The 26,577-nt window shown below is 45.6% G+C and overlaps 1 protein-coding gene across 1 annotated transcript in view; it reads left to right on the forward strand.

Annotated features, from left to right (window-relative positions):
- cadm2b (cell adhesion molecule 2b) overlaps nucleotides 1-26,577 on the forward strand; it is a 367,808-nt gene that overhangs the window by 32,799 nt on the left and 308,432 nt on the right. The gene's annotated exons all lie outside the window — the stretch shown is intronic.

Consider the following 26,577-nt stretch of genomic DNA (forward strand, 5'->3'; position numbering starts at 1 on the left):
TTCCTGATGAAGGGCTTTTGCCCGAAACGTCGATTTCGCTGCTCGTTGGATGCTGCCTGAACTGCTGTGCTCTTCCAGCACCACTGATCCAGAATCTGGTTTCCAGCATCTGCAGTCATTGTTTTTACCTACCTGAAGTCCATATTGATCACATCTATGGCTCTGCCCTCATCAATCCTCTTTGTTACTTCCTCAAAAAACTCAATCAAGTTTGTGAGACATGATTTCCCACACACAAAGCCATGTTGATTATTCCTAATCAGTCCTTGCCTTTCCAAATACATGTACATCCTGTCCCTCAGGATTCCCTCAAACAACTTGCCCACCATAGACATCAGGCTCACTGCTCTATAGTTCCCTGGCTTGTCCTTACCACCCTTCTTAAATAGTGGCAGCACGTTTGCCAACCTCCAGTCTTCCGGCACCTCACCTGTGACTATCGATGATACAAATATCTCAGCAAGAGGCCTAGCAATCACTTCTCTAGCTTCCCAGAGTTCTCGGGTACACCTGATCAGGTCCTGGGGATTTATCTACCTTTACCCATTTCAAGACATTCAGCACTTCCTCCTCTGTAATCTGGACATTTTGCAAGATGTCACCATCTATTCCCCACAGTCTATATTTCCATATCCTTTTCCACAGTAAATACTGATGCAAAATATTCATTTAGTATCTCCCCCATTTTCTGCAGCTCCACACAAAGGCTGCCTTACTGATCTTTGAGGGGCCCTATTCTTTCCCTAGTTACCCTTTTGTCCTTAATGTATTTGTAAAAACCCTTTGGATTCTCCTTAACTTGATTTGCCAAAGCTATCTCATGTCCCCATTTTGCCCTCCTGATTTCCCTCTTAAGTATACTCCTACTTCCTTTATACTCTTCTAAGGATTTACTCGATCTATTGTGTCTATACCTGACATATGCTTCCTTCTTTTTCTTAACCAAACCCTCAATTTCTTTAGTCATCCAGCATTCCCTGTACCTACCAGCCTTTCCTTTCACCCTGACAGGAATATACTTTCTCTGGATTCTCGTTATCTCATTTCTGAAGGCTTCCCATTTTCCAGCCATCCCTGCGAACATCTGCCTCCAATCAGCTTTTGAAAGTTCTTGCCTAATACCATCAAAATTGGCCTTTCTCCAATTTAGAACTTCAACTTTTAGATGTGATCTATCCTTTTCCATCACTATTTTAAAACAAATAGAATTATAGTCGCTGGCCCCAAAGTGCTCCCCCACTGACACCTCAGTCACCTGCCCTGCCTTATTTCCCAAGAATAGGTCAAGTTTTGCACCTTCTCTAGTAGATACATCCACACACTGAATCAGAAAATTGTCTGATACACACTTCACAAATTCCTCTCCATCTGAACCCTTAACACTATGGCAGTCCCAGTCAATGTTTGGAAAGTTAAAATCTCCTCCCATAACCACCCTATTACTCTTACAGATAGCTGAGATCTCCTTCCAAGTTTGTTTCTCAATTTCCCTCTGACTATTAGGGGGTCTATAATACAATCCCAATAAGGTGATCATCCCTTTCGTATTTCTCAGTTCCACCCAATAACTTCCCTGGATGTATTTCCAGGAATATCCTCCCTAAGCATAGCTGTAATCTTATCCTTTATCAAAAATGCCACTCCCCCTCCTCTCTTGCCTCCCTTTTATCCTTCCTGTAGCATTTGTATCCTGGAACATTAAGCTGCCAGTCCTGCCCATCCCTGAGACATGTTTCTGTAATTGCTATGATATCCCAGTCCCATGTTCCTAATCACGCCCTGAGTTCATCTGCCTTCCCTGTTAGGCCCCTTGCATTGAAATAAATGCAGTTTAATTTATCAGTCCTACCTTGTCCCTGCCTGCCCTGACTGTTTGACTCATTTCTGTTCACAGCTGTACCCGTCTCAGATCGATCTCTTTCCTCACTATCTCCCTGGGTCCCACCCCCCCACCTTACTCGTTTAAATCCTCCCGAGCAGCTCTAGCAAATTTCCCTGCCAGTATATTAGTCCCCTTCCAATTGAGTTGCACTCCATCCTTCTTGTACAGGTCACTTCTCCCCCAAAAGAGATTCCAATGATCCAAAAATGTGAATCCTTCTCCACGGTAAACACAGAGGAGAAATATTCATTGAGAACCTCGCCCATCTCCTGCAGTTCTACACGATAATGTCCACTTTGGTCCTTAAAGGGCCCTGTTCTCTCCATAGTTCTTTTTTCCTTTAATATGCTTAAAGTCCCTCTTTGGATTCATCCTAATCTCTAAGCCAAGGTTATCTTATGCCCCTTTCACCCTCCTGATTTCCTCTTTCAGTGAATCCCTGTATCCCCTATATACCTCCAGGGATTCCCTTGATCCTAGCTGCCTGTACCTGAGCCATGCTTCCTTTTCTGGTCAAAGCCTCACTATCTGTTATCATCCAGGGTTTCCTATTCCTGCCAACCTTGCCCTTTACCCTCACAGGAACATATAGCCCTTGAACTCTAGTTGTCTCACTTTTAAAGGCCTCCCCCTTGCCGAAGGTCCCTTCACCTGCAAACTATTCCAATCAACCCCTGCAAGCTCCTGTCTAATTCCATCAAACTTCAGAGCGACAGATTTTCTTTTCTTTATCTGCAGTGCAGGGGTGCTTACTGACTCTGTTCAGGCTATGACTTCCACAGTGTACTGGCCATACTTTAGTCCACAACAATCACATAATAATACACAGATTCGAATTGAAATTCTCTTTTGATACCTCTTTTGTACATTCCTAGAAGGATATAATACAAGCCACAAAAATGTCTGCAAGACATAAATCTCTGCCAACAGGGATGGGGAGACATGGAGTTGTCATAATCCCAAAGTCACATTCTCTCTGTTTAATGTCTCCTCGCACTGTTAGGTATTGCCCTCCATTAGCTCCATATGGAATTTTCCCCAGCGAGCCAATGAATTTACAGCTTCAGTTAGCCTGTGTCTGGAAGCAGTCGGTGTTTAAATAACATATTTTGAAATTAAGGTCTGAACATGCCTTAAATATCCCAGGGGGCAGGTCTATTTCTTTCATGCAACCTACTTTCCCACCTATTTTCGTTGTTGATAGGGTTAGGGTTATACATGCAGGTGCATAGAGCGCTAAACTTTGCAATTCTCTCCTTAAACCTCTCCACCACATTCTCTCTCTTGGAAACCCTCCCAAGATGCCACCTCTTTGACCAAGCATTGGCTCACTTCCCTTGGAATCTCCTTTTTTTTGTGCACATTGAGATTATTCTCACCACAAAGGCCTTGGATAACTGAGGGTGTTGTTCTTTCTTGTGAAACCTCTGGGGTTCCAAGTCAGTGGACATGAATAGTGTTCTGGGTTGATGTGATTGACATGTTCCCGCACTGGACTCTGATGGAATTATGTGAGTGTCGACAGTGGATATTGACAGACAGGGATATGCTAGGCAATTGGCTATTGATCTATATCTGAGTTCTGCCTAATGACCAGGAGCAGGAGTCCTGGTTGGTTTAAAGACTCGCTCCACTATTTTCACCCCAAATAAATCCCTCAGCACAGATTCAATCAGCCTCAGGAAACTGTTTATCCATTTCAGAGTCATACAGCATGGAAACAGACCCTTCGGTCCAACCAGTCCATGCTGACCATGTTCCCAAACTAAACTAGTCCCATCTGCCTGTGCCTAGCCCATATCCCTCCAAACCTTTCCTATTCCTGAACTTATCCAAATGCCTTTTAAATGTTGTAACTGTACCTGCATCTATCACTTCCTCTGGCAGTTCATTCCCCACACGCACCACTCTGTGTAAAAAAAATGTTGCCCCTCACCTCTTTTTAAAATCTTTCTCCTCGCATCGTAAAAATACACCCCCCCGGCTTTGAACTGCCCAGCCTAGGAGAAGACCCTCTTCACTCACCTTATCCATGCCCCTCATGGTTTTATTTATGTCTGGAAGGTTACTCCTTAACCAGTGAAAAACGGCCCAGTCCTTCCATTCAATTTTTATAACTCAAACCCTCCATTCCCAGCAACATCCTGGCCAATATTTTTGGAACCCTCTCCTGTTTAATAATATCCTTCCTCTAACTGGGTGACCAGAACTAGACACTGTATTCCAGGAGAGGCCTCACCAATGTCCTGTACAACCTCAACATAACATCCCAACTCCTATACTCAAAGGTCTGAGCAATGAAAGCAGGCGTGCTAAATGCCTTCTTAATTATTCTGTTTACCGGTGACATAAATTTCAAAGACTTATGTACCTGAACCCCTAGGTCTCTCTGTTCTATAACACTACCCAGGGCCCAACCGTTAATTGTATAAGTCCTGTCCTTGTTTGTTTTACCAAAATGCAACACCTCACATTTATCAAATTTAAACTCCATGTACCACTCCTCAGCCCAATTGATCAAAATCCCTTCCAAATCTTAAATAATCTTCTTCACTGTCCACTACACCATCAATTTTAGTGTCATCTGCAAACTTATTAACCATGCCTCCAATGTTCTCATCCAAATCATTTATATAACTGACAAACAAAAATGACCAGTCTCATGCCTAAAAAGCAATCCTCCACCTCCACCCTCTGTCTCCTTATGTCAAGTCAATTATTTATCTAATTGCCAAGTTCTCCCTGAATCCCATGTGATCTAACTTTATTAATTAGTCTACCATGTGGGACCTTGTCAAGGGCATTGCTAAAGTCCATATAACAAACATCTACCACTCTGCCCTCATTAATCTTTTTGGTTACTTCATTAAAAAACTCAGGTTTTTGTAACATGATTTCCCTCGGACAAAACCATGCTGACTATCCCTAATCAATCCTTGCCTCACCAAATGCATGTAAATCCTATCTTTCAGAATCACTTCCAACAACTTACCCACCACTGATGCCAGACTAACAGGTCTGTGGTTTAGAGGCTTCTCCTGACAGTCTTTACTAAATAAAGGCAAAACATTAGCCACCCTCTAGTCCTCCGATACTTCACCCATGTTCACTCATTCTACAAATATTTCTGATAAGCGACCTATAATTTATTACCTAACTTCCCACAATGTCCCTGGATACACTTGATCAGGTCCTGGAGATTTATCTAACTTTATGTTATCTAAAACCTCCAGCACTTCCACTTCTGTAATGTGAACTGTTTTCAAAACATCAATATTTATTTCCCTGTGTTGTCTTGCCTCAATTTCTTTCTCAACAGTGAAAGCTGATGCAAAATATTCATTTAACATCTCTCTCACCTCCTGAGGTTCAACACAAAGACAACCGCATTGACCTTTAAGTGTCCTATTATCTCTCTAGTTGCTTTTTTGCTCTTAATGTGTTAATAGGATATTTAACTGTATCAGCAAAGGCTATCTCATATCTCCTCTTCACTTTCTTGATTTCCCTTTTAAGAATGCCTTTACATTCTTCAAGAGATTCAGTCCATCCCAGGTGTCCGTATCTAATATATGATTCTTTTTTATTCTTAACTAGAACCTGGATATCTTTATTCATCCATTGTTCTGTAATCTGATTAACCTTGCCTTTCACTCTAACAGGAACATAATGCTCAGAACTCTCATTATCACACTATTGAAAGCCTCCCACTTGTCAGTTGTCCCTTTATCTACCAACAATCTACTTTTGAAAGTTCTTGTCTTTTCCTTACTCCAATTAAGAACTGTAACTTTATGGAAGACCTGTCCTTTTCCACAACTACTTTAAAATTAATGGAATCATAATCACTTGTTCCAAAGTGTTCCCCTACTAACAGTTCAGTCACTAGCCTTATTGCCCAACAGAAGGTCAAGTTTTGCTCTTTCTCTGGTAGGAATATTTGCATATTGATAAAGAAAATTTTCTTCAAAATATTTAACCAATTCTTCACCATCCAAATCATTAATATCATGGCAGTCCCAGTCAATGTTTGGAAAATTAATATCTCTTATTATTACAACTCTATTATTCTTAAATATATCTGAGATCTCTTTTCAGATTTGCTCCTCAATTGCCATCTGACTATTGAGGGGCTTACTGTACAAACCCATCAAGGTGATCATCCTTTTGTTATTTGCAGCTGTACAATGCTCTGGTGCAGCTGCATTAGGAGTATTGTGTACAGTTCTGGTCACCGCATAATAAGAAGGATGTGGAAGCTTTGGAAAGAGTGTAGAGGAGATTTACCAGGATGTTGCCTGGTACGGAGGGAAGGTCTTATGAGGAAAGACTGAGGGAATTGATGCGGTTTTCACTAGAGAGAAGAAGGTTAAGAGGTGACTTAATTGAGACATATAAGATAATCAGAGGGTTAGATAGGGTGGACAGTCAGAGCATTTTACCTCGGATGGTGATGGCTAGCATGAGGGGACATAGCTTCAAATTGAGGGGCGATAGATATAGGGCAGATGTCAGAGAGTAGTGGGAGTGTGGAATGCACTGCCTGTAACAGTAGTAGACTCACCAACCTAAAGGGCATCTAAATGGTCATTGGTTCAACATATGAGTAAGAATGGAATAGTGTAGGTTAGATGGGCTTCAGCTTGGTTCCACAGGTCAGCACAACATTGAGGATGCCAAAGGGCCTGTACTGGGCTGTAATATTCTGTGTTCTTTGTTGTATCTAATTTCAACATACATTTTCACTAAGTGATCCCTCAGAAATATCTTCTCCAGTTACAGTAGTATTATTTTCCTTAATCAAAAATGTCACTCCCCCTCCTCTCTTGCCTCCCTTTCTATCCTTCCTGATAGCATCTTGATCCCAGAACATTGAGCTGCCAGACATGTCTTTCCCTCAGCCGTGTTTCTGTAAGAGCTACGATATCCCGATCCCCTGTTCCCATCCATAGCCTGAGCTTCTCTGCCTTACCTGGAGCATCCTTGCATTGAAATAAATTCAGTTTAGTTTTTCAGAGTTGCTTTGTTCTCTGACTTGCTCTTGTCTGTCTTTTCTAATTAATTTCCTCTTTTCTGGTTCAGAACCATCCTCAGTTGTATTTCTATTCTCACCCTCCTCTCTCTAAATATTTACAGGTTCCTGATATAGATACACCTAACTAATCACCCACCAGGATATTGGTTTCTTTCCAGCTAAATTGAACACCATCCTTTTTGAACAGATAGAGTCCCACAGCATGGAGACAGGCCCCTTGGCCCAAACTGATCCGTGCTGACCAAAACATCCATCCACACTAACCCCATTTCCCTGCACTTGGCCCATGTCCTGCTAAACCTGCCCTGTCCATGTATTTATCCAAATACCTTTTAAATGTTGTTAATGTGCCCGCCTCAACCACTTCTACTGACAACACATTCCATATGCGTACCACCCTCTGTGTAAAAAGATTGTCCCTCAGTTCCTGAGATGCTGCCTAACCTGCTGTGCTTTGACCAGCAACACATTTGCAGCTGTCCCTCAGGTTCCCTTTTATTCTTTTCCCTCAAACCTTAAACTGATGCAGCTAGTCTTCGATCCCACCCTGGGGAAAAAGACTGAGTGCATTCACCCTGTCCATGCCTCTCATGATCTTATATACCTTTATAAGGTGCCCACTCAGTCTCCTGTAATCTAAAGAAAACAGTCCTCGCTTGTCTATCCTCTCCTATAACTCAGTCCCTTGAGTCCTGGCAACATCCTTGTAAATTTCTTCTGCACTCTTTCCAGTTTAATAGTATCCTTCCCATAGCAAGGTGACTAAAACTGAACACAATCCTCCAAGTGCAGCCTCACCAACATCCTGTCGAACTGCAAGATAACTTCCCAACTTCTATACTCAATGCCCTGACTGATGAAGGCCAGTGTGCCAAAACCCTCCTTCACTGTCCTGTCTACCTGGGACTCCACTTTCAGACAACCATGCACCTGAACTCCAAGATCCCTCTGTTCCACTACACTCCTTAAGGCCCTACAAGTCACCATAAAACTCCTACTTTGATTTGATTTTCCAAAATGCAAAACCTCACAGTTATCTATATAAGACTCCATTTGCCATTTCTCAGCCCACTTCCCCAGCTGATCAAGGTCCTGCTATGATTTCTGATGACCTTCCTCACTGTCCACAATACCATCTATTTTAGTGTCATCAGCAAACTTACTAATCATGTCTTGTACATTCTCATCCAAATCATTGATATCGATAACAAAAGCAATGGGCCTAGCACTGACCCTTGGGGTACACCACTAGTCCCAGACCTCCAGTCCAACAAGCATCCTTCCACTACTACCCCCTGCCTCCTACCATCAAGCCAATTGCGTATCCAATTTGCCAGCTCCCCCTGGATTCCATGTGATCTAACCTTCCAGAGCAGTCTACCATGTGGAACCTTATTAAAGGCATTACTGAAATCCATATAGACTCTGTCTACCACCCTGCCCTCATCATACTTCCTGGTCACTTCATCAAAGAACTCTAACAAATTTATGAGGCATAATCTCCCAGACACTAAGCCATGCTGACTGTTCCCAATCAAATCCTGTCTTTCCAAATGCGTGTATATCTTATCCCTCAGAATCTTCTCAACTAATTTACCCACCTCAGATGTTAGGCTTACTGGTCTATATTCAACCCTTCTTGAATAATGGCTCAACATTCGCTACCCTCTTTTCTGTCCTGAAATGTATCTCCCCATTCTCCTTGCGTCCTCCAAGTGTCTTCCAGGTGTTCTGGTTTCCTCCCACAATCCAAAGATAGCAGGCTAGGTGGAATGGCAATGGGAAATGCAGAGTTACAGGGATAAGATGCTGTTCTGAGGATCAGTGTGGACTAGATGGTTCAAATAGCCTGTCTCCACATTGTAGGGATTTTATTCTATTCTCATGATTCAAGAATCTGAACACCTGAAACTTGTAGCACCTTTTCAGCCACTGATCTATCTATCCCATCCTTTTATTCCTTCTCGCATTAGAATGTAGCTCCGGGAATAAACTAGAGATTACTATTTATAATGTTCTGTTTTTAACCTTCAGCTTTAACACTTATATTCACTCTGTAAAGCCTTCACGCTTCCCCTAACTATGTCAATCCAACCAACGTGTAGAACAACTTCCTGCTGCTCGCTCTCCCCTTTCACAAGATGCTTCAACCATTTTGAGACGTCCTTGACCCTGGCACCAGAAAGGGAACATACTGTCCTCGAATCACGCTCCCTTCTGCAGAATCTCCTCTCTGTGCCCCTAATGGGACAGTCCCTAAAATGATTATTCTTTTAAATTTTCTCAAACCCAGTTTAACATAAGATTCGTCCTTGGTGCCCTAGATCAGATTACCTCTGAGAGACAATCTCCTGAGAGACAGTTCCCAAAACAGAATCTCTGTTTGAGACAGGAATAGCTACAGAAGACTCCTGACCTACCTTCTTATCTTTCCTGACATGTCACCCCTCTGTCTGACTGATCCTGCTCTGTGATCATTTCTCTAAATCACCAGTCATCACACTCTGTGTCTCTTGAATGCATTCAGCCTGAAAAGAAGATGCTCTCAGTTATACCTTATATTAGCGAGTTTTGAGAAGATTTGTAGCTCAGGTTGAGGTTCTGGATGTAAGTTTGCTCACTGAGTTGGAAGGACAATTTTCAGATGTTTTGTCACATACCAAGTAACATCATTAGTGAGCCTCTGGTGAAGCAGTAGTGGTATGGCCCACTTTCTATTTATGTGTTTAAGTTTCCTTGGGTCAGTGACATGATTTCCCGTGGTGATGTCATTTCCTGTTCTATTTCTCAGTGGGTGGTAAATAGGATCCAAGTCAATGTGTTTATTGATAGAGTTCCAGTTGGAATGCCATGATTCTAGGAATTCTCGTGCATGTCTCTGTTTGGCTTGTGCTAAGATAGATGTGTTGTTCAAGTCAAAGTCATGTCCTTCCTCATCTGTATGTAAGAATACTAGTGAGAGTGGGTCATGACTTTTTGTTTGCCCAATGTAGGCTAGCAAAAAACTAGCCATAGGATACATGAACATCAACTAGCCACAAAGAGACAAGACCCTCTTTGACTAGTATTCTCACATACAGATGAGGAAGGAAACCACTTCGACTGGGATAACACATTGATCCAAGGAGAAGCCAAATGGAGATGCACAAGAATTCTTAGTAGCATGGCATTCCAACGGGAATTCTATCAACAAACACATTTACCATCCCCTGAGAAAAAGAACAGGAAATGACATCACCACAGGAAATGACATCATCAACCCAAGGAAACTTAAACACATAAATAAAAAGTGGGTCATACCACCAGTACTTCACCGTCGGCTCACTGATGATGTTACCTAGTATGATGACAAAACATCTGAAAACGAACCTTCCAGTTCAGCAAGCAAACCTACATCCAAGTATCTGATACATAAAAATAAACTGCCTTTCCTTACCTACAGATTTAATATTTAGAATCTAGAACATAAAACAGTACAAAACAGTACAGGCCCTTTTATCCTACTCGAACATCAGACTAACCTACACACCCTTCATTATACTAACATCCATTTACCTATCCAAGAGTTGCTTAACTGTCCGTAATGTATCTGACTCTACTACCACTGCTGGCAGTGCATTCCACACACCCACCACTCTCTGTGTAAAGAACCTTCATCACCTGATGAAGGAGCATTGCTCCAAAAGCTAGTGTGCTTCCAATTAAACCTGTTGGACTATAACCTGGTGTTGTGTGATTTTTAATTTTGTACACCCCAGTCCAACACCGGCACCTCCAAATCTTGAATATATCCTGTCTGGCCCAGGGGATTTATCTATCCTCACTTCCTGTAGTAACCCTGGGTATATCCTGTCTGGCCCAGGGGACTTACCTATCCTCACTTCCTGTAGTAACCCTGGGTATATCCTGTCTGGCCCAGGGGATTTACCTATCCTCACTTCCTGTAGTAACCTTGGGTATATCCTGTCTGGCCCAGGGGACTTACCTATCCTCACTTCCTGTAGTAACCCTGGGTATATCCTGTCTGGCCCAGGGGATTTACCTATCCTCACTTCCTGTAGTAACCCTGGGTATATCTTGTCTGGCCCAGGGGATTTATCTATCCTCACTTCCTGTAGTAACCTTGGGTATATCCTGTCTGGCCCAGGGGATTTATCTATCCTCACTTCCTGTAGTAACCTTGGGTATATCCTGTCTGGCCCAGGGGACTTACCTATCCTCACTTCCTGTAGTAACCCTGGGTATATCCTGTCTGGCCCAGGGGATTTATCTATCCTCACTTCCTGTAGTAACCCTGGGTATATCCTGTCTGGCCCAGGGGACTTACCTATCCTCACTTCCTGTAGTAACCCTGGGTATATCCTGTCTGGCCCAGGGGACTTACCTATCCTCACTTCCTGTAGTAACCCTGGGTATATCCTGTCTGGCCCAGGGGATTTATCTATCCTCATGTTTGTCAAAGTTTCCAGCACATCGTCCTTCTTAACATCAATAGGTTCGAGTGTATCAGCCTGTTTCATGCAATTAAGCAAGCAAGGAATAGAAAAACTGTTCAAACATATAAATCGTTGGGCAAGTGGACAAACAACTCCTGCTCAAATCATCCAATATTCAGCTTTTAATCTCCAGAGAAAAACATGTTCTCTCCAGAGTCATCCTCATGTGAACCTCTTCACAAGCTCAGTGGGTACACTGTGTCTCCTTCTTTGCGTTTTTTAAGCAAATTGTTTTTGAAAAAAATATCACTCTGCAGGTCAAAAACCACAAACTCCAATCAAAACAGAGCTCCATTGAAAAGAATATCCCTGCTTCTTTGCATCTTATTGGTTTTTAATTTTATTTTTAAGAAATGTATATTTACAAAAGTAAAAGTCTAAAACAGAGAAAAAACACTCTCTCTCCAGATCAATACTTGACAAACACATGGAGGCCCCTCCCACACACTCTGTTTTTAAAAATCAAATCTCTCCTTTCTGCGTACTTTTTGTAGTTATTTGGATAACAATTATTCAGAGTAAAATTCTGCAATGGTAAAACCATTAAGAACTATATAAGAAAGCCTGCAACTCAGGAGCAGCTGCAATATCCACACGACTCTCAGTTCACCAATTTAAAGGATTTATTTTATTTTAATGAAAGACATTGGAGAAATGCTTCCTGGGAACAGGGAGTTAATGAAGAGTTTAAAACTGGAAGGAGACTTGCTCACGTTCGTCAGTCAATCTGGAGTTGTTGTACCCTCTAGCTGGCCTTGGAAATAAAATATAATTATATAAAAATGCCTTAACAGTCTTAGAAACCTATGAATTGTGGAGTACTGGTTGTCATGGTTACTGTGAGCTGAAAGGTGCCCTTGTTATAAATTAATAATTCGCATTCTTAAAGTTAGTAAGAAGAGTTTTCATTTCAAGGTCAATTCTGTGGCATCTTATTGATTGAGTGTTACATTCCCAGCCTGAGAGAGAGCCTGAAGTTATCAGCTCGAGTTAAAAGGTACACAATCCCCGAACTGAAAGCAAACTCTAACATCAGCAAGTCAGCAGCTGTCCATCTGCTGAACTCCTCACAGGGAGTTGCAATGTGCACAGCTAGAACTTCAAAAGGACTCAATCCTGCTGCAACAGCAGGAGACATAAAGGAACTCTCAATGCTTCAAGTTCCTGAAGTCAATGAAGTGAATATTGAGATGAATCTGGCTTCAGCAAAATTAAGGCTTGCAGCCATTTTGTCCATTCCTTTCTGGTTTTCCTCTGCAGTTCATTTGGAATCATGAAATCATTCCTCAGTTGAACACAGGCAGCCATTCAGCCCTTGGTGACTACTTACCATCAAATTTAATTTTGAAATCCTCACTTGGACCTGCACCCCCCACACCCTTAGACGGTACATTCCAGACGCTAACCCCTCAAGTGAACCTTCCCCTCCCTCCCCCACACTCTCAGATAGTACGTTCCAGACCCTAACCCCGTGAGTGAACCTCCTCGTCCCCCCACACCCTCAGGCAGTACATCCCAGACCCTAACCCCTCGAGTGAACCTCCCCTTCCCTCCACACTCTCAGACAGTACACTCCAGACCCTAACCCCTTGAGTGAACCTGCCTCCCCCACTCCCTCCCCCCACCCTCTCTGGCCCCCAAACTGCCATGGTATTGTTGGGATTGGCATTAAACAGGAAGCTGGGGATATATGTAATAAGTGAATGTCAGTGATCTTGGATGATTTAATCTGCACACAGATTGGGCCAATCAGGTGAGCCACAATGTCGTAGGGGAGGAATTCCTGGAGTGTATATGGAATAGTTTTCTTGGCCGATATGTGAGGATCTTATAGGGAAGATCGTATGAGGAAAGGCTGAGGCACTTGGGGCTGTTCTCATTGGAGAAAAGAAGGTTTAGGGGTGACTTGATAGAGGTGTACAAGATGATTAGGGGTTTAGATAGGGTTGACTATGAGAACCTTTTTCCACGTATGGAGTCAGTTACTATGAGGGGGCATAGCTTTAAATTAAGGGGTGGTAGGTATAGGACAGATGTTAGGGGTAGATTCTTTACTCATCGAGTCGTGAGTTCATGGAATGCCCTGCCAGTAGCAGTGATGGACTCTCCCTCTTTATGGGCATTTAAACGGGCATTGGGTAGGCATATGGAGGATAGTGGGCTAGTGTAGGTTAGGTGGGCTTGGATCAGCGCAACATTGAGGGCCAAAGGGCCTGGACTGCACTGTATTTTTCTATGTTCTATGTGGTGGAATTGGTGGTGTCAAGATGGAGATTGAGCTAGTTGATTCGGAGACTAGGGAGCTTAATCTTAATAAAAGAAACTATGTCGATATGAGGCATGGGTTGGGGGGAGTTACTTAAAGGGATGATAATGGATTGCTGAAGCCTCCAAAATCCACCCCCCCCCCATCAGTTCAATGAGATTGACACAGTGAGCACTTGCTACGTTGGCTCAGACTTAGTCTCTCCCACACTGACACAATTTCTCCAGAACCTCTCAGTCTCCCCTACACTGTCTCAGTCCCTCCCATGCTAACTCAGTCTCTCACGGACTGTCTCTGTCTCCCCACTCTCAGTCTCTCCCACAATACCTCGGCCTCCCCCACACTGGCTCAGTCTCCCCCACACACTCTCAGTCTCCATGACACTGTCTCGATCTGTCACTCGCAGACACTGATGGTGAGAATTCTCTTATCCCAGTTCCAACCTTGCAGCTCAGCACCATCCTCATGACCTATCTTACCTGTCCATATTCCTTCTCATCTATCCGCTCCACCCTCCTCTCTGACCTTTACCCCCACCTCCATCCACCTATTGCACTATCAGCTACCTTCCCCCCCCAGCCCCACTCCCCTCCCATTTATCTCTCTTCCCCGGAGGCTTCCAGCCTCATTCCTGATGAAGGGCGTTTGCCCAAAACGTTGATTCTCCTGCTCCTCGGATGCTGCCTGACCTGCTGTGCTTTTCCAGCACCACACTCCTGACTCTGTCCTGTATGAATGAATCCCCCTCTGACCAAGGTAAAGTCACCATAGTGTGACCAGACGATAGAGCAGCTCTCTCAGACTAGTGGTGGTTTAACCTGACGGTCACCATGCCCCGAGAGAGGGAAGAGATTGAGGAGGAAAGTCCTTCAAAATAACCTCAGCCAGTGCAGGGATTGAACCCACACTGTTGTTGTCAACTTGCATTGCATCCAGCTGTCCAGCCAACTGAGCGATCTGATCTCCTATCTCCTTTCCCCATCCTCCTACTTTCTGATCAAGAGTGAGTAAATACCAAACCTTCTACTTCATAAATGATTTGTCAGCCTTAGAGATGGACTTTGTTTCTCTCAAACACACCTGCATTTGCTGCAATTTTCCATTTTGTCTCCTTGCTTACTCTCAATGTCATCAACAATATAATTGATGTGCTTTCAAAAGTAAACGCCCTTTTCAAACCTCCCAGGATTTATCTCTTGCTCCAGCATAGACCAGTGGTGCTGCCACCTGTAGTACTTACTGCCCTTGTCCTTCTGGATGGAAGTGGTTGTGGGTTTGGAAGGTGCTGTCTGAGGATCTTTCTGCAGTGCATCTTGTAGATGGTACACACTGCTGCTGCTGAGCGTCGGTGGGGGAGGGAGTAGATGCTTGTGGATAGTACCAATCAAATATGCTGCTTTGTCCTGGATGGGGTCAAGCTTCTCGTGGTGCAGCTGCTAATACTTCAGCCTTACGTTTTGCAATGATTTGTTGGACTCCCCCCTTTGTGTGGATACCGATATTTGTTAGTTTTATTTCGCTTTGTTATATGATGGTAATTCATAAATGTTAATCTGTAATTAGATCCAATTTAGTTCCAACAAATAGTCATTCTTGTTCAGTGGGAAACCAGAGTTTGCGTTTTCCATTAATCTGGGTCTAACAGACAGTAACATGGGGAATATTGCACACTCAATAAAAACTTTTCCTCGTCAGATGTCTCCGAGAATGTTAGGGCCTTTTCTCCAGTGAAGAGTGACAATGAGGAGTGACGATGAGGAGTGACGATGAGGAGTGACGGTGAGGGGTGATGGTGAGGAGTGAGAGTGAGGAGTGATGGTGAGGAGTGATGATGAGGGGTGACGGTGAGGAATGAGAGTAAGAGCCAAGACATTGAGTGTCTTTAAGACAGAGATAGACAGGTTCTAGATTAATAAGGGGATCAGTGAGAGAAGGCAGGAATAGTGGAGCCAACCTAATGGGCCATGCTATATCTCATGATCTTATGGTTATTACCATTGCCTCCGGCACTCTGCCCAAACAGACAATCCCTTTTCAGTATTTAAAGCGGAGCCAGCTTTCAGGGCCTGACCTTTCACCATCCTTTCAGTGATGCCGAGGAGGGTTCCCAGTCTCCCATCGGGACTCCGATTCCCATCACTCTCCCCACCTTTATCCTTTCTGGTAGGTTGGGGGTGACTGGGGAATTCATAAGGAGCGCTTTCAGACTGGCCACCTTGCCAGCCAATCGAGTCAGTCAGTCAAGGTGAAAATATTCTTCATCAAACTGGGTGACGACATGAGGTAAGTGGCTCAGCCCAGACCTGAAGCTGAATGAGTGAACAAAATAAGCTTTATTGTCATATCTATCAGATGAGTGCAGTGAAAGGTTTATCATCACCACATTACAGCACCATCTTCAGTACAAGGTACTAAGGTACAGATACTCAAGATCAAATTCTTAGGAAACAAAAAGGATTGACAAGTAAATAAATAAACAAAAGATGTCCTCAAGAGACAAACTGAGATTGCTGGCCCTCGGCTTTTTCATTTAAACTCATCTTCCTTCTCTCCATCCTTCAATTTTCTCCGTTATCTCTGTGCCTTTTCATAGAATCATTTAGTACAGAAGAGGCCCTTCAGCCCATTGGTCTGCACTGACACATGGGAAACATCTGACCTTCCACCTAATCCCATTTACCAGCAGTTAGCCCAAAGCCTTGCATGTTATGATGTGCCTTGTGCTCATCCACATACTTTTTAAAGGATGTGAGGGAACTCACCCCTACCAGCCTCCCAGGCAGGGCATTCCAGACCATCACTTTCTGGGTGAAAATGCTTTTCCTCCCATTTTCCCCTTAACCTCCTACCCCTCACTTCAAACTGCGTCCTCTCGTGACTGACCTTTCAACTGAGGGAAACAGCTGCTCCTTATCCACTCTGTCCGTGACCCCCATGACCTTGTACACCTCAACCAGATCACCCTCAGTCTTCTCTGTTCCAATGAAAACAACCCAAGCCTGTCCAACCTTTCATCACAGCTTGCAGTTTCCATCCCAGGCAGCATCCTGGTGAATCTCCTCTGCACCCCCTACAGTGCAATCACATCCTGCTTCTAATATAGCAACTAGAATTGCACACAATAAACTAGTGGGGTCTCACACACGTTATAGTCACAGAGATGTACAGCATGGAAACAGACCCTTCAGTCTAACCCGTCCATGCTGACCAGATATCCCAACCCAATTTAGTCCCACCTGCCAGCACCCGGCCCATATCCCTCCAAACCCTTCCAAATGCCTCTTAAATGTTGCAATTGTACCAGCCTCCACCACTTCCTCTGGCAGCTCATTCCATACTCGTACCACCCTCTGTGTGAAAATGTTTCCCCTTAGGTCTCTTTTATATCTTTCCCCTTTCACCCTAAACCTATGCCCTCTAGTTCTGGACTCCCCCACCCGAGGGAACAGACCTTGTCTATTTATCCTATCCATGCCCCTCATGATTTTACAAACCTCTATAAGGTCACCCCTCAGCCAGTGACGCTCCAGGGAAAACAGCCCCAGCCAATTCAGCCTCTCCCTATAGCTCAAATCCTCCAACCCTGGCAGCATCCTAGTAAATCTTTTCTGAATCCTTTCAAGTTTCACAACATCCTTCCAATAGGAGGGAGACCAGAATTGCATGCAATATTCCAACAGTGGCCTAACCAATGAACTGTACAGCCACAACATGACCTCCCAACTCCTACACTCAACGCACTGACCAATACAGCCGCAACATGACCTCCCAACTCCTGTACTCAATACACTGACCAACAAAGGAAAGCATACCAAACGCCTTCTTCACTATCCCATCTACCTGCAACTCCACTTTCAAGGAGCTATGAACCTGCACTCCAAGGTCTCTTTGTTCAGCAACACTCCCTAGAACCTTACCATGAAGTGTATAAGTCCTGCTAAGATTTGCTTTCCCAAAATGCAGCACCTCGCAGTTATCTGAATTAAACTCCATCTGCCACTTCTCAGCCCATTGGCCCATCTGGTCCAGATCCTGTTGTAATCTCAGGTAATCCTCTTCACTGTCCACTACTCCTCCAATTTTGGTGTCATCTGCAAACTTGCTAACTATACCTCTTATACTCACATCCAAATGATTTATATAAGTGAATAAAACTAGTGGACCCAGCACCGATCCTTGTGGTGCTCCACTGGTCACAGGCCTCCAGTCTGAAAAACAACCCTCCACCACCACCCTCTGTTTTCTACCTTTGAGCCAGTTCTGTATCCAAATGGCTAGTTCTCCCTGTATTCCATGAGATCTAACCTTGCTTACCAGTTCTGTACAACTCCAGCAGGAGTTCCCTGCTTCTGTCATCTATGCCTTGATTGATAAAAAGCTTTTTTCACCCCCTGACCAAGATGCCCTTCTAGCTTCAGAGATCTATAGGTAAACTCAATAAAGTCCTTTTGTTCCACAGAACTTCCTCATGCCATATTGCTCATTGAATACTTCCTTGTGAAATTACTCCTTTCAAAGTGTATCACCTCATACATTTCAGGGTTAAATTCCATTTGTCACTTATCTATCCCTTTGACCATCCCATTTATACCTTCTTATAGCCCAAGACACTTAACTTCACTGTTAACAAGGAGAAACTGAGGACTGTAGATGCTGGAGATCAGAGTCAAAACGTGTGCTCGCAACGTTGATTCTCCTGCTCCTCGAATGCTGCCTGACTCACTGTGCTTTTCCAGCACACACCTTTTCACTGTTAACCCCTGACTAATCTTTGTGTCATCCACAAACTTATTAATCCCACCCTCGCAGTTCCCTGTCATTTATATAAATGACAAATAATCGGGAACCCGGCACAGACTGGTGTCCTTTTGCTGCAGCCACAGAGTACCCCCTTGGTTCCTAATGGGCCCTAATGTTTCCCTGGTTACCCTTGTCCCATTGATCAACTTATAGAATGTCTTGGGATTTTCCCTACTTTGTCCAGCCAGAGGTTTCTCTTATGGAGAAAGTGAGGACTGCAGATGCTGGAGATTAGAGTCGAGAGAGTGGTGCTGGAAAAGCACAGCAGGTCAGGCAGCATCCGAGGAGCAGGAGAATCGATGTTTCCTTCATCATGTTTCTCTCATCCCTCTTTGCTTTCCTAATTGCTTTCTTAAGCTTGACCCTGCACTCTCTGTACAACCCCCATGCCACCTGCTGATTTATTTCCCTGCTAAAAGCTTCTCTTTTCCTTCCCTTCCTGAATATCTATGACCATTCATGGCTCTCTGGGCCAGTAACTCCTCCCTATCACCCTCAAGGGAACATGTTGGGCTTGGACCCTCCCCATTTTTTTTTCGAACACCCTCCTATTGCTTCTCTGTGGATTGACCTACTCATAGCTGTTCCCAGTAGTCCTTGAGCAGGTAGACCGCCCAGTCTGCCTTATTTCACTAAAATCTGCTCCACCCACTCCAGAACCTTTTTTTTTGCAGCTTGTCTCTTTCTTTGTCCATAATAAGTTTAAATTGCACCATGTTGTGATCGCTATCACTAAAGTGCTCCTCCACCACCACCTCAACCACTTGTCTGGCTTCACTCCTCACGAGTTAGGTCCAGATCAGCTCTCCCCCATGTTGGCCTAAAACATCCTCCTGCACACGTTTCAAGAAATCCACTCCATCCAAATCCCTCACTCAGTGTCTATCCCAGTTAGTGTTGGGAAAGTTGAAATCACCCTCTTATTAATATTTTTACACATCTCTGAGAATTGTACACAAATGTGCTCCTCCATTTTCCATCGATGTTCTGAGGGCCTACAATAAACACCAAGCAATGTGGTTGCCTCTCTTCTTATTCCTTTCCCCTTCCCTCTCTTTCTCTGACACTTTCCTCTTCTTTACACAGGAGCCTAGTGCCAGCATGGACTGGGGTTGGAAGGACTGTTAGTCTGGTGTTGGACTGTTAGACTGTTAGTCTGGGGTTGGACTGTTAGACTGTTAGTCTGGGGTTGGAAGGACTGTTAGTCTGGTGTTGGACTGTTAGACTGTTAGTCTGGTGTTGGACTGTTAGACTGTTAGTCTGGGGTTGGACTGTTAGACTGTTTGTCTGGGGTTCGACTGTTAGACTGTTAGTCTGGGGTTGGACTGTTAGACTGTTAGTCTGTGGTTCGACTGTTAGACTGTTAGTCTGGGGTTGGACTCTTAGATTGTTAGTCTGGGGTTGGACTGTTAGACTGTTTGTCTGGGGTTCGACTGTTAGACTGTTAGTCTGGGGTTGGACTGTTAGACTGTTAGTCTGGGGTTGGACTGTTAGACTGTTTGTCTGGGGTTCGACTGTTAGACTGTTAGTCTGGGGTTGGACTGTTAGACTGTTTGTCTGGGGTTCGACTGTTAGACTGTTAGTCTGGGGTTGGACTGTTAGACTGTTAGTCTGGGGTTCGACTGTTAGACTGTTAGTCTGGGGTTGGACTCTTAGATTGTTAGTCTGGGGTTGGACTGTTAGACTGTTTGTCTGGGGTTCGACTGTTAGACTGTTAGTCTGGGGTTGGACTGTTAGACTGTTAGTCTGGTGTTGGACTGTTAGACTGTTTGTCTGGGGTTAGACTGTTAGACTGTTAGTCTGGGGTTGGACTGTTAGACTGTTTGTCTGGGGTTCGACTGTTAGACTGTTAGTCTGGGGTTGGACTGTTAGACTGTTAGTCTGGGGTTCGACTGTTAGACTGTTAGTCTGGGGTTGGACTCTTAGATTGTTAGTCTGGGGTTGGACTGTTAGACTGTTTGTCTGGGGTTCGACTGTTAGACTGTTAGTCTGGGGTTGGACTGTTAGACTGTTAGTCTGGTGTTGGACTGTTAGACTGTTTGTCTGGGGTTGGACTGTTAGACTGTTAGTCTGGGGTTGGAAGGACTGTTAGTCTGGTGTTGGACTGTTAGACTGTTAGTCTGGGGTTGGACTGTTAGACTGTTAGTCTGGGGTTGGAAGGACTGTTAGTCTGGTGTTGGACTGTTAGACTGTTAGTCTGGTGTTGGACTGTTAGACTGTTAGTCTGGGGTTGGACTGTTAGACTGTTTGTCTGGGGTTCGACTGTTAGACTGTTAGTCTGGGGTTGGACTGTTAGACTGTTAGTCTGTGGTTCGACTGTTAGACTGTTAGTCTGGGGTTGGACTCTTAGATTGTTAGTCTGGGGTTGGACTGTTAGACTGTTTGTCTGGGGTTCGACTGTTAGACTGTTAGTCTGGGGTTGGACTGTTAGACTGTTAGTCTGGTGTTGGACTGTTAGACTGTTTGTCTGGGGTTCGACTGTTAGACTGTTAGTCTGGGGTTGGACTGTTAGACTGTTTGTCTGGGGTTCGACTGTTAGACTGTTAGTCTGGGGTTGGACTGTTAGACTGTTAGTCTGGGGTTCGACTGTTAGACTGTTAGTCTGGGGTTGGACTCTTAGATTGTTAGTCTGGGGTTGGACTGTTAGACTGTTTGTCTGGGGTTCGACTGTTAGACTGTTAGTCTGGGGTTGGACTGTTAGACTGTTAGTCTGGTGTTGGACTGTTAGACTGTTTGTCTGGGGTTCGACTGTTAGACTGTTAGTCTGGGGTTGGACTGTTAGACTGTTTGTCTGGGGTTCGACTGTTAGACTGTTAGTCTGGGGTTGGACTGTTAGACTGTTAGTCTGGGGTTCGACTGTTAGACTGTTAGTCTGGGGTTGGACTCTTAGATTGTTAGTCTGGGGTTGGACTGTTAGACTGTTTGTCTGGGGTTCGACTGTTAGACTGTTAGTCTGGGGTTGGACTGTTAGACTGTTAGTCTGGTGTTGGACTGTTAGACTGTTTGTCTGGGGTTGGACTGTTAGACTGTTAGTCTGGTGTTGGACTGTTAGAGTGTTAGTCTGGGGTTGGACTGTTAGACTGTTAGTCTGGTGTTGGACTGTTAGACTGTTTGTCTGGGGTTGGACTGTTAGATTGTTAGTCTCGTGTTGGACTGTTAGACTGTTAGTCTGGTGTTGGACTGTTAGACTGTTTGTCTGGGGTTCGACTGTTAGACTGTTAGTCTGGGGTTGGACTGTTAGACTGTTAGTCTGGGGTTGGATTGTTAGACTGTTAGTCTGGGGTTCGACTGTTTGACAGTTAGTCTGGGGTTGGACTGTTAGACAGTTAGTCTGGGGTTCGACTGATACAATATTAGTCTGGTGTTGGACTGTTAGACTGTTAGTCTGGTGTTGGACTGATAGACTGTTAGTCTGGGGTTGGACTGTTAGACTGTTAGTCTGGCGTTGGACTGATAGACTGTTAGTCTGGGGTTGGACTGTTAGACAGTTAGTCAGGTGTTGGACTGTTAGACTGTTAGTCTGGGGTTGGACAGTTAGACTGTTAGTCTGGGGTTGGACTGTTAGACAGTTAGTCTGGGGTTGGACTGTTAGACTGTTAGTCTGGTGTTGGACTGTTAGACTGTTAGTCTGGTGTTGGACTGATAGACTGTTAGTCTGGGGTTGGACTGTAGACTGTTTCTCTGGGGTTGGACTGTTAGACTGTTAGTCTGGGGTTTGACTGTTAGACTGTTAGTCTGGGGTTGGACTGTTAGACTGTTTGTCTGGTGTTGGACTATTAGACTGTTAGTCTGGGGTTGGACTGTTAGACTGTTTGTCTGGTGTTGGACTGTTAGACTGTTAGTCTGGGGTTGGACTGTTAGACTGTTAGTCTGGTGTTGGACTGTTAGACTGATGGTCTGGTGTTGGACTGTTAGACTGTTAGTCTGGTGTTGGACTGTTAGACTGTTAGTCTGGTGTTGGACTGATAGACTGTTTGTCTGGTGTTGGACTTTTAGACTGTTAGTCTGGGGTTGGACTGTTAGACTGTTAGTCTGGGGTTGGACTGACTGTTCGTCTGAACTTTGTATTTCTTTATTTTTCTAATTTTTCCCTCAGGATTTGCATTTCACAATCTGGATCTCGGTCCCTTCCACCAAAGATGACACAAAGTGGTGACGCTGTCAACCTTTCAACCGTACTCATGTCAGTACACGTGACAATAAAGCTAATTCTAATTCTCAAATTCTAATTCCAAGCCGCTGCTTCTGAATTAATCTGCATGTGTCTCCTCTGTCCGTACCATCATCCCCATCCTTTACCTGGGGATAATAGCCACCCACGCTGGAATTTCAGGCTTTCTGACATTCAGGTGAAATTGCCATCCTGAAGTCTTGCTGAATCTTTTAACTGTTCAAGGTGCAGATAATATAAATAAGCAAAAGCTACCTAACACCAAAAAGCAATGGTTTCAAATGTGGACCTTTCCATACTTTAGGTGGACAGACTCAAACAAACCTTTTACTCCCCGAACACTGCGGGCTGAGTGTTATTTGGGCGGCACAGTGGCACAGTGGTTAGCACTGCTGCCTCACAGCGCCTGAGACCTGGGTTCTATTCCCGACTCAGGCGACAGACTGTGTGGAGTTTGCACGTTCTCCCTGTGTCTGCGTGGGTTTCCTCCGGGTGCTCCGGTTTCCTCCCACAGTCCAAAGATGTGTGGGTCAGGTGAATTGGCCATGCTAAATTGCCCGTAGTGTTAGGTAAGGGGTAAATGTAGGGGTATGGGTGGGTTGCGCTTCGGTGGATCGGTGTGGACTTGTTGGGCCGAAGGGCTTGTTTCCACACTGTAAGTAATCTAATACTAGTGTGTGTGTGTGTGTGAAGCTGTCTGTTTTGGTTCCCAAAGCCAATAAAACCAGATTGTCCTGATTGTTCCATCAAACACTCTCATCCTGTTGAGCCCTGAGGTTCAATCCTCCATCGTCAGTTTCTGTTCTGGAAGGGGAGCAGTGAGATGACTCCAGCCTCTCACCATCATAAAACCCCTTTCTCCCTGCTCCCAGCTGTACTGCCCACACAGCCTTCACAACCTCCCTCCGACAGTGTGGCACTCCCTCAGCACTGACCCTCCAACAGTGTGGCACTCCCTCAGCACTGACCCTTCGACAGTGTAGCACTCCCTCAGCACTGACCCTCCGACAGTGTAGCACTCCCTCAGCACAGACCCTCTGACAATGCGGCACTCCGTCAGTACTGACCCTCTGACAGTGCAGCATACCCTCAGTACTGACCCTCTGACAGTGTGACACTCCCTCAGCACTGACCCTCTGACAGTACGGCACTCCCTCAGTACTGACCCTATGACAGTGCAGCACTCCCTCAGTCTGACCCTCCAACAGTGCGGGACTCCCTCAGTACTGACCCTACAACAGTGCGGCACTCCCTCAGTACTGACCCTCTGACAGTGCGGCACTCCCTCAGCACTGACCCTCTGACAGTGCGGCTCTCCCTCTGTACTGACCCTCTGACAGTGCGGCACTCCCTCAGCACTGACCCTCTGACACTGTGGAACCCCCTCAGTACTGACTCTCAGACAGTGCAGCACTCCCTCGGCACTGACCCTCCTGATTCGAGGGCCCTGTGGGAAACCCAGTGAGACTGTCATTTGCGAGAAGCTCCTGACTGGAGTCTGTCCCATTCCCAGCTTCTGTCACTGGAGTGCCAACAGAATGTGGCCGCTACAAGAAGGCAGAGTGACAGGGACTATCAAGTAGCATTGCTGGTCAAAAACATTAGGCTTGTGGTTTGTAGATCTCTGCAACTGCTAATGGACAGTCCTGAATCAGTACAAACTGTTAATTGCAAACTGAGAACATTGTGTTACAAACAATAAACTATTTAATTGGAGTCCTGAGATGATAATGTTGCAAAAGGTTGTTGTACACAGATCATTAGCTTTCATTGTCTGAGCATTGTAGTATGCACCAGCTCTCCCTGAGCAGACTATCAGACAATCAGATAGCTGCTGATTAGGGTCACTCTCCAATGCCCTGTCCATATTAAAGCTCTCCTCAACACAACTGCTTCCGATCTCTGTCATCACAAAACCAAAGCACTCTGTGCTCCCCGTGCTGCCCCAACACAGGATTTGCCAGGAACCAAATCTTCAGCTTCCAAATATCTCCATTCCCTTCTTCACCTTTCACATCTTTATTTCGCTGTCTGTCCAAATCTCTCTCGTTCCTCTAAGGCATTTCTTAGAAACGACTTTTTGAGTAAGCCTGTTTTCGAGTTGCCCATGTCTGGCTTGCTGTCACTGCTGTTGTTTGTTCATTTTTCTGCCTGCATACACACTCAAGCCCTTGGGGCCGAGTAGACCAGGCGGCCTGTCAATCATGTTTCGCCCCTCAATGATATCATGGCTGACCTGGGGCTCCACGTTTCCACATATCACTTGCTGGCCAACAGATCCCCCATCTCAGTCGGAGCTGGATTGAATGTCTGAGCATCTGCAAATACTGGAATAAAAGATTCCATTGATGCCTGTGGGTGGGTTGTTGTTTCAGGGCCCGGGATGGAGATTAATGGATGGGGATAGGGACAGTTGGGATCAGGTAGGGAGACATGAGCTGGGCGAGTGGACTGGGAGTCAGGATACATGCCTGCTGCTGTGGGGAGGGGTCACCCTCCCACCAGACTGTGCTGACAGAAGGCATCACATTCCCACCAGACTGTGCTGTGGGGAGGGGTCACATTCCCACCAGACTGTGCTGTGGGGAGGGGTCACATTCCCACCAGACTATGCTGTGGGGAGGGGTCATATTCCCACCAGGCTGTGCTGTGGGGAGGGATCACATTCCCATCAGACTGTGCTGTGGGGAGGGGTCACATTCCCACCAGGCTGTGCTGTGGGGAGGGATCACATTCCCACCAGACTATGCTGTGGGGAGGGGTCACATTCCCACCAGGCTGTGCTGACAGAAGGTGTCACATTCCCACCAGACTGTGCTGTGGGGAGGGGTCACATTCCCACCAGACTGTGCTGTGGGGAGGGGTCACATTCCCACCAGACTGTGCTGTGGGGAGGGGTCACGTTCCCACCAGACTGTGCTGTGGGGAGGGGTCACATTCCCACCAGACTGTGCTGTGGGGAGGGGTTATGTTCCCACCAGGCTGTGCTGTGGGGAGGGGTCACATTCCCACCAGACTGTGCTGTGGGGAGGGGTCACATTCCCACCAGGCTGTGCTGTGGGGAGGGGTCACATTCCCACCAGACTGTGCTGTGGGGAGGGGTCACGTTGCCACCAGGCTGTGCTGTGGGGAGGGATTACATTCCCACCAGGCTGTGCTGTGGGGAGGGGTTACATTCCCACCAGACTGTGCTGTGGGGAGGGGTCACGTACCCACCAGACTGTGCTGTGGGGAGGGGTCACATTCCCACCAGACTGTGCTGTGGGGAGGGGTTATGTTCCCACCAGGCTGTGTTGTGGGGAGGGGTCACATTCCCACCAGACTGTGCTGTGGGGAGGGATCACATTCCCACCAGACTGTGCTGTGGGGAGGGGTCACATTCCCACCAGGCTGTGCTGTGGGGAGGGATCACATTCCCACCAGACTGTGCTGTGGGGAGGGGTTACGTTCCCACCAGACTGTGCTGTGGGGAGGGGTCACATTCCCACCAGGCTGTGCTGTGGGGAGGGGTTACGTTCCCACCAGGCTGTGCTGTGGGGAGGGGTCACATTCCCACAAGTGACCCTGCTAAGTGCTGTCCCATTGCAGAGACAGGGCCATGTACCTCGCCCTGAACCAACACAAGATGGAACACAGGGAGTGCCTCTGTGGACACAGGATCTTCCAACAAACACGAACATGACAATCATAGAAAACCTCTTCCCCAACACACTGTCTCCACAAGGAAAAGCCACAAAACAGATGAAACTGTGCTGCGCTTCTTCTGAGGACTTTATCGACTCAGAGATGTACAGCATGGAATCAGACCCTTCGGTCCAACCTGTCCATGCTGACCAGATATCCCAACCCAATCTAGTCCCACCTGCCAGCTCCCGGCCCATATCCCTCCAAACCCTTCCTATTCACATACCTTTCCAGATGTCTTTT

This window comes from Hemiscyllium ocellatum, chromosome 12 (assembly GCF_020745735.1).
Source record: "Hemiscyllium ocellatum isolate sHemOce1 chromosome 12, sHemOce1.pat.X.cur, whole genome shotgun sequence".
Lineage (NCBI taxonomy): Eukaryota > Metazoa > Chordata > Chondrichthyes > Orectolobiformes > Hemiscylliidae > Hemiscyllium > Hemiscyllium ocellatum.